General features: G+C 38.0%; 1 long non-coding RNA gene across 1 annotated transcript; it reads right to left on the reverse strand.

Moving 5' to 3' along the window:
• Positions 1 to 6,039: 6,039 nt before the first annotated feature.
• On the reverse strand, positions 6,040 to 7,977 carry LOC135172731 (uncharacterized). Its single transcript, XR_010301165.1, has 3 exons — positions 7,679 to 7,977; positions 7,057 to 7,193; positions 6,040 to 6,980 (listed from the first exon to the last, which is right to left on the reverse strand). It is a non-coding gene; the product is annotated as an uncharacterized LOC135172731 (long non-coding RNA).
• Positions 7,978 to 8,404: the final 427 nt, after the last annotated feature.

The raw sequence follows: 8,404 nt of genomic DNA on the forward strand, positions 1-8,404 counted from the left end.
TCAACAACCCTTACAGGGAATACTTGAGCTTTCCACCCGGTTTATTGCTGTTTTGGGGGTACAGTTATGAGTTAATGAATCCCTCGAAGTTTTTTCTTCCGGACCCAACAACGAGGTTCACTTTATTGCGGCTCGGAGGTTCCCCCCGGCGAAAATTTTTCCCTCTTTAGTCGTCAAGCAACATTCCACAAAGAATCGGTAATTACAGTTGGTTGACTGTGGTATTCGCGGCATAATGAGGTCTGTATTATTGGTGAGTACCAGGGCGTAATTAATCGATGGGCACGTGAAACCACCATTTTTGTTTGTTGATTGCAAGAGGGCCTTAAGGGGGCCTTAATGAATTGCAGGTGAAATTAATACGGGAATTGGTAAAGACCAAAGTCTCACAGTGACTATTGACTTACTGAATATATAGACAAAATTATTTGACAGTTAATTAATATTAATATTTTATTGCCAATATGTATACCCTCTCGGGATTTTACATTTGGTTTCCCTTCCCCCTAGCCCATTTTAGTACATGTCTCGTTACATAGAATTACAATTGTGGAGAGTTAATTAACGAATGAATTCATTTCAATCTCGAAATAATAAAATTATGAAAAATTTCAAGGAGAAAAATAATTCTAAGTAGTTCACGAGTATTTCCAGTCAAATATTACTATTGAATATTCAATTCAATTTCTTAACATTGTTATTAAAGAAAATCAGATGGATTAAAACAATTAATTCAGTAAATTCAATCAATTTTCAAAGTAAAATTCAGTTGTGAGGTGATTTAAACATTCGGAACCGATTCCACTGTGTAAAATATTTACTAAACAGTTGTTGTTAATATCTTTATGGTAAAAAATTGGAAAAAGTCGCTGCAAAATAATAATTTTTAGGTTGAAATCGTCCGACTTCAACTTGAGATAAAATTTTGATCATTTCCTCAACTATTCGAGTGTTTAAATGAACCTTTCGAATTGGAATTTTTTAAAAATCAACGGCTCCATAATTTTTCAAATCAAAATTATTTCGGATAGAAATGACATCATTCAATATAATAAAAAATATTGAATTGATTGACCGTCTTGTTTTCGAGGAATAATCACAGAAAGTTCATCAATTTATATTATTTTTACGGAGACTCTCCGGCGAGAACGATTTTAGTTGTCATAAAAAATCTGCTTCGGTCACCTCTGACTATTTCGATTTGTCTATTTTCTATCGCAAGAGATTCGAATTTAATCTGAAAATCGATTTTCCAGAAACTGAAATTGTGAGTTGAGGAAGCGGAACTCGGCTTTCAGATTTTTTAGAAGCTCGTGCTGCATTCCATAATACCCTTTGGCTTCATGAATACACCGCAGCACGTGGTAGCTGCACTATATATCGCAGTGCAAAGAGGACAGAGTATAAAATGAAGTTGAAGCTCGGATCAGGGTAATAATGCTCAGCGGTTGATGTCGCCTGTCCCAGTTTTTTCATAACCATCCGCATTTCTCTCGGGCGGTACTGGGGGTCTAATAGTAACGCGTAATTCCGTTGAAATTCCTCCATCTTTACTGCCTCAATAATATATCGGACGTATCAGTCTACTTACAAGTCCATTATTACTCTCTTGAAGGTGGAATAATAATTTCATGGACAGTTCTGTAGTATTTTTTTTATGAGAGCACTTGGGACTTCAATTTGAAAGTTAAAATCATTTATTATTTCATCAAATGGGCGAAGTTGTTCGAACATAATTATCATTAACAATATTTGGGTAATTCTTTATCGAAAAAAAATAATTGATTCGCTTTCTTTGAAAAAGAGTAATTCAATTTTTTGGGGGACAACGTCGGTAAGTCACGAGCAGACAATATTAACATAAAATTAATTCTCATTGACTTTATTTAAATACTTTGCGAGAACCGTTTGCAAAAGAAATACCTGACCGTGCCGGACACAGAGAAAAAATCTTGGAAAATTATTGCGATTATCGAAGACGGAAAGAACTTTTGACAGAAATTAAATCTCCAGAGGACCCAAGGGATGAAAGTTTTTTAACTAAGAAATTTAAAATTAAATTATCCATGAAATCGTTTATCCAGGTTCATAATTCAGGATAATTAGATCTTTCAACTTAGATTATCATCAATATTTCACTAATGTCGAATTTTTTATTATGCAAAAGTTGAATATTTCATGTCGATAAGTTCAATGAATTAGAAATTCAAAGAAATTGTTACTGAATTTGGCAAATTATTCAATGATTTTTGTGATTATGTCGTCTTGTACCATTAGATTGCGTCTCTCAGAATTCAAACGAAAATGTTCTGTAAATCCAATTTGTTAAATTTATAATTGAAAAACTAAGTTTTTAAGGGTCTGTAAAAAATGAGTAAATTAAGTTATTGAGCAGTTTTTTGAGAATCCATAAAGATTAACTTCTGGGTACCATTGTCTCCGAATATATCTTCAAAAGTAACTCTCAACGGATTTATTTCCCCGAGAGGGACGATAAATTCGGCATTTGTTGATGCAATTATTTTCGTTCTCCATGCACCTGGATGTGCGAGATAAATACTGAACTCACATGCAGCATCAGTACTGTATTAAGCTTTTACCCACGATCTTCGCCTCACTCGAAAGCAATTCAGAAAATGCCAGGCCTGTCAGATGATACGAAAGCCGTTCAAGAAACCCATAAATTACCTTCTCATGTACCCGTTTGAGTCTCGAGAGAATGGGAGATAGTGTGGGGAGAAAACGTTAATGCTCAAAAATGTTCCAAGTTCGAATATTTTTAAAGTTCACCGCACGACTACCCACCCGGACAGGAGGAATTTCTCTTAATTACAAACTTAAAAATCCAATCGACTAAAATTTCCCACACGAGAAACTGCCTTCCATCAAAATCTCGAACATAAATTTTTTTCGGTCCGAATGTCGTTTAATTGGAAAAACTCCGTCGTCCAATGGAAAAGATCACTTATTTCTTTTTTCAAATTGAAAATAATCTTCTCACATCGGAGCTAATTATTTTTTCAAAGGACTGAGAAATTGCGATTAAAAACAATATCAAAGTACAAATGATGACTCACGTAATTTCGTTATTTACAACGAAAGAATAATTAATTAGTTATCATTTTCCTCAATGAATTCCACGAAACACATTAACAAATTCCCCATTCAGTCATGAAAAATGGCTTAATCGTTTAATTGAAAAAATTCCGTCGTCCAATCGACAAGACGATTTATTTATTTCTTTCAAATTAAAAATAATCTCACATCGAGGGTCATTTATTTTTCATCGGAGGTGATTTTTTTTTTTAATCAACATTATTCGAAGCATAAATGATGCCTCACTTAATTTCATTGTTTACAATGAAAAGACAACCAATTAGTTCTCTCTTCCCCCAATAAATTCCGCGAAAAACTTTTCACAAATTTTCCCTTCAGTCTTCATAAATGGCTTTTCATATTTTCGACCCTAAACCGGTGGAATTTAATTTTTGGTTGGTCGCCATCTCTTATTAAAAAAAAAAAATTCAATGGAGCATAAACTCGGCTACGTGCCTCGTCGAGGATCTGAATTTCCACTCCGAGGATATGCCATCAGATTAGTTCAACCAGGATTAGGTAAATAGATGATAAATGGTTCTGATCCAGTCGGTAGTTTGCAGTCACATCTCGTGCCACCGCAGCCTCCCATGATGGCTGACAAAGCAACCCCACCCCTCACCCTTATTCTCTCCCTTATCCCACCCGCTTTTCCCCATTGTCCCACCGTTGGTTCGATATTTCCATCTCCGTCGAGGTTTTCACCGTCACGAGCTGAAAGGACTGACCCAACCAAACCCCTCACTAAATCTCCCTTTTCCCACGTGTCGGCCATGTTGTCCCAGGGGTTGGACCACTCACCGAGTCGACGGCCCCATTGGTTGGATAGAACTAATCTCACTGTCTCCCTTTCACCTACACCTTTCGCCCAGCAATCGACTGTCTCACTTCATCCCTTTCACCGGCTCCACTCTCAACATCCACAGCAATCGTTCCCCCCGCGATCCACTTCCCTTCCGGCCACCAACCCCCGCGAGCCATCATCCCGTGGTATCCAGTGTCACTGACACGATTCCACTGCAGAGACATCTACTGTGCATGTCCCAGTAAATGCACCTGTCCTGGTTTCCGTCACCCTCAGCGATTTTTTAACGTTATTCAAGGCCCATCAAATTTTTACATTAAATTGCGTCAAAAGAATTTTGAAAAAATCGTGAATATTCACTCTAATTATTTATTACGCTGAATGTCCTTTTTTAAATATTCGTTGTCTGTTAATTATTTATTGACAATGATTATACTTTGGAACAATTTTTTTTTTAAATAACATCGATTTCCATTTGTTGTACAATTCTGAAGATAAATGAACCGATGACTAATCTAAATAAAATCTAAATAAAAATTGGAACTCGTGAATTTTGTGTTCAGATGTTTGAAAGTTTTTAATTAATAATTTCTGATCCTCAGAATTTTTTGAAGCCTGAAAATAAAAGGTTCGATTCTCTCGACCCTTCAAAACGCGAGGGAAATCGTCCGGTCCTTTTAATGGCCGAAAACGTACAAAATGGCGGTTTGGTCCAGATGAAGCTTGAGAGACAGGAAAAACCACAATACCCTCAGGCCCTTTAAAATACAGGAAAGCAAGTACGACCCTTCTGGCCCTTGTACCGGAAAATTCATCTGATATCGATTCCCGAATATTTTCAACATTTTCTTCTCTATGAATTCTACCTCAGAAATTATTTTTAGTAAGTTTGTGAAGAAAAAACAGTGTGACCTTCAAATTCACCGGAATCCTTTGACTATTTATATCCAAAAAAAATGTTTAGCTCTCTTGACCCTAAATCTTATATTCGTCTTCTCAGTCTCGAACTCTCTCGCGATTAATTTCCGAATTTTCTGCATGTCTCGATTTTTATTATCGTGTCTTATTCCCGAATTAATTAAGAATTGAAATTTAAAGAAAAACGTAAATTGCATTTCGAATTTTCAAAGATGACCAAAAGCGTCTGCCTCTTCTACGCTTAAAAACCAAAGAATAAAACAAAAGCCATAAGACATGGGCTGAATTCCAAATAATTGTTTTTATAATTTAATAATCTCTTATTACTAACTAGACAATCCTGACCTTATCAGCCATTTTCCTCGATTTTCTCCAATCTAGATTTTCCGCTTCGTTCAGTCGACCCATCGATTTTGAATGAATTTTCCTCTTGTGAAAAAGTTTTTCCGCAGCAAATGCGGGATTGACCGACAATTTCCGTTTTTTAAAGGACACAGTTGCCAATATGTTTAATATACCTCAAGTACACTAAGTGATTCCAAGTCAACAGGGTGAGCAACACACCCCAAGCAAGAAACTTTACCTTTTAATCCCTCATTAACTTTATCATGCCAATAAACCATTTTATAACACCACATAAAGTTAACTTACCTCACACTACACGTTTAACCTGACTAATCTTAAAGTCTCGATGATAGTCCTCCGAGAGTTGAAAAAAAACTGACGAAAGTCTTTGACAATTGAGGGAAAAGTGAAAAATTACCCCTACTCCCGACACTTTACAGGTTGTAAACCCTTCTGGGGGAACTTTCGAAAAAATTTTCGTTTTTTATTGCCGTGGAAAAACTTTCACAAAACCCTTTAAAGTTGTTGGCAGCACAAAATATCCTGTCGTGACCATTGACGCGCAACCCTTCTTGAGAAAAGTCTGGGTGAAAGTTTTACGGAACCATTGGCAGCCTCTCCCCTTCATAACTCTCTTCGTAAATTTTCAAAGATGGTCCCTTGAAAGATTTATAAAATGACGCCATATTTCGGGGACTTCACTGACTATTTTTATCCGCCGAAATAATTTCCCCCTTAATTACCCTCAACAAAAGTTGATTAAGAAAATTTTGTGTAGATTCAATTTGTTTTTTAGTTTTTACTCCAAAAACTTGGGAAATTTCCCTTTGAACATTGGGTATTTGTTGAAGTTTGTCTAGGAAAAAAAAGTCGAGTTGCAAAACAAATTTGATTTATTTTATGATTATTTGGGATTAAAACATACATTTTCACACAAATATTTCATTAGTCAAAATAGATAATGAAACAAGTGATTTACAATTTCGATCAAATTTAATTACTAACAGATTTCCCAGACTAAAAAAACAATTCAATCATAACTGATAGTTATTTCTGTACACATTAGTTATTTACAAAAAATACAATTCTAGTATTTAATGATCTCATTTGTAGTCTCTTTCAATATCATACAACCACCGCTTTCCCATTCAAATCACTGGAAAATACAATTAATTACTAAGAAAATTCCCTATCCCCCTGACCTTACAAATATTGCAACAACCGGCACAGCGACCTTTCATCCACTCAAAATGAACGTGATCAACAAAAAATAAAACCCAAGCAATTACCCAATACACCACAAATATCTCAATCACCTACACAACCTCCATCACACATAAACCCGCATCGACAGTAATATTTTACCTATTTAATACCCAACCCTTCACAAATTTATAATAATCTCCCCCGATAATGCTAAACAAATTTATGTCCAGTAATATGAGCCAAGGAATATTACAATCACTTCTTACAACTCCAACATAAGAGCTCTTACCCAACACCAATGAGCCTTCCCAACCGTAACTAATAATTACCTAATCCTAAAATTACCCCAAGACCAGATGTACAGATTGATTTAAAGTGTGAATAACATCATAGTTGCTCCAACGAAGATCATCGTCGATCGGTGTAGCCTCCTGTTACGTATACTGAAGGTATACCGGACAGGATTACACTCAGGATACATTCAGTATACGTACAGGGGGCTTCACATCACTCATCAGAGAAGAACTCCAGTCATCCCCGTCACCCCTGGACACCGCAATTAGTTAAAAATTTCCAAATCATCATCACAAACAATAATCTCCAAGACGACCTGAAAAACCAGATGTACCGTAAAAAATATCTGCAAAGCACGATAACCACCAGTCTAGACTGAAATTATTCATTACCGGTCATTGTATTTTGGTCCAGCATGAGTTGTTCAAAGTCCAGTGGGTGAGTGACCGAGACATCTAATTCCCTGATGTTTGCAGCACGTGCAGAGGCCCTCAAACACATTCTATCCTCCTCATGCTTGCACATCTGCCTGTGAACATAAATCAGGCTCACTGTTATTAACGACTCCTTGGTGTTACGAATAGGCGTGTCGGTGTGATGATTATGAATATGTGTTGGTGAAAAGTGGAATTAACAACTGGTGGGGGTAGAAATATCATGTAGAAAATAGCGGGTAATCAATGGAGGGTCAGCGGATGATAGTGGGATACAAGAAATGCAAAACATCGAGGGAAGGTGGAGGGAGACAGAGATTGGGCAAATGGTGGACAAAGAGACGATCGTGGTAATGGTCCCCTCTCTCTCCCCCCCCCCCCTCTCGACACCCCGAGAGACCAATGGGGACTGATGCCTACGACCGGTTGTCGTCCGGGGGATTCACCATCCACCTTTTAAATTACGAGCCCATCAAGTGACAGCCGATCGATACCGACCAAACTACCAACCCAAACACATGCTCAAAAATACCGAATTCCAACGATTGTCACTGGATATTTAAAGGGTTTTTGTACTGACCTCGTTGACCAATCGAGATATCTCGGTGGATCAAGGCTGTTCGGCCGATGTCTCCCCACTATTCTCTAGTCTGTCAGTCCCTCTCCCTCGTCTAGCGATGAAAATTTTGACAGCGTGAGGTGATTTACGAAGGCCTCAATTATTCGATTCATCACAAGATGTCATTCTCGAGATGACAGATCGATTAAAAATGGAAAATAATAGGATTGCGTTGTGCAACGTGTTCAGCTCCGCGGTTGGTGTCCGACTGGGAGGACAGTCGCTCTGCTGGCCAGACCAGTGGAGTACGGATGCGTTGGTATTCAAGCACCGTCACACTCGCCACGAACGCGGATGATATCCTCTCAACAGACTCAAGAAATTCCGGATGACAATTCACCAGGATAAACAGGAATGATGAAACTTTGTTCTTGAACAAGAGACTGTTTGTAGCTGAATGCCACGCGGTGACGTTCTGTGATCTGGTTATGCTGGTTGTCTAGAATGCACCCCCGAAAAAACTACCCCCGGGGACGATGGGTGAGCATTGCGGGGGATGAAAGTGAACAGTAGAGGGGCAGCATTGGATTATGCGCAGGATGAAAATTTTCCAACCCCCTCTTGTCCTCGTGTCCCTGGAACGATGCGCGAGCACATCAAACGTTGTGTCTGTCTCTTTCTCACGGTGAAGGGAGTCACTTTCATATCCCAACCCCCTGTGGGTGCTCAGATCAACCTGGAGGTGGC

This window comes from Diachasmimorpha longicaudata, chromosome 2, assembly GCF_034640455.1.
Source record: "Diachasmimorpha longicaudata isolate KC_UGA_2023 chromosome 2, iyDiaLong2, whole genome shotgun sequence".
Taxonomy (NCBI): Eukaryota; Metazoa; Arthropoda; class Insecta; order Hymenoptera; family Braconidae; genus Diachasmimorpha; species Diachasmimorpha longicaudata.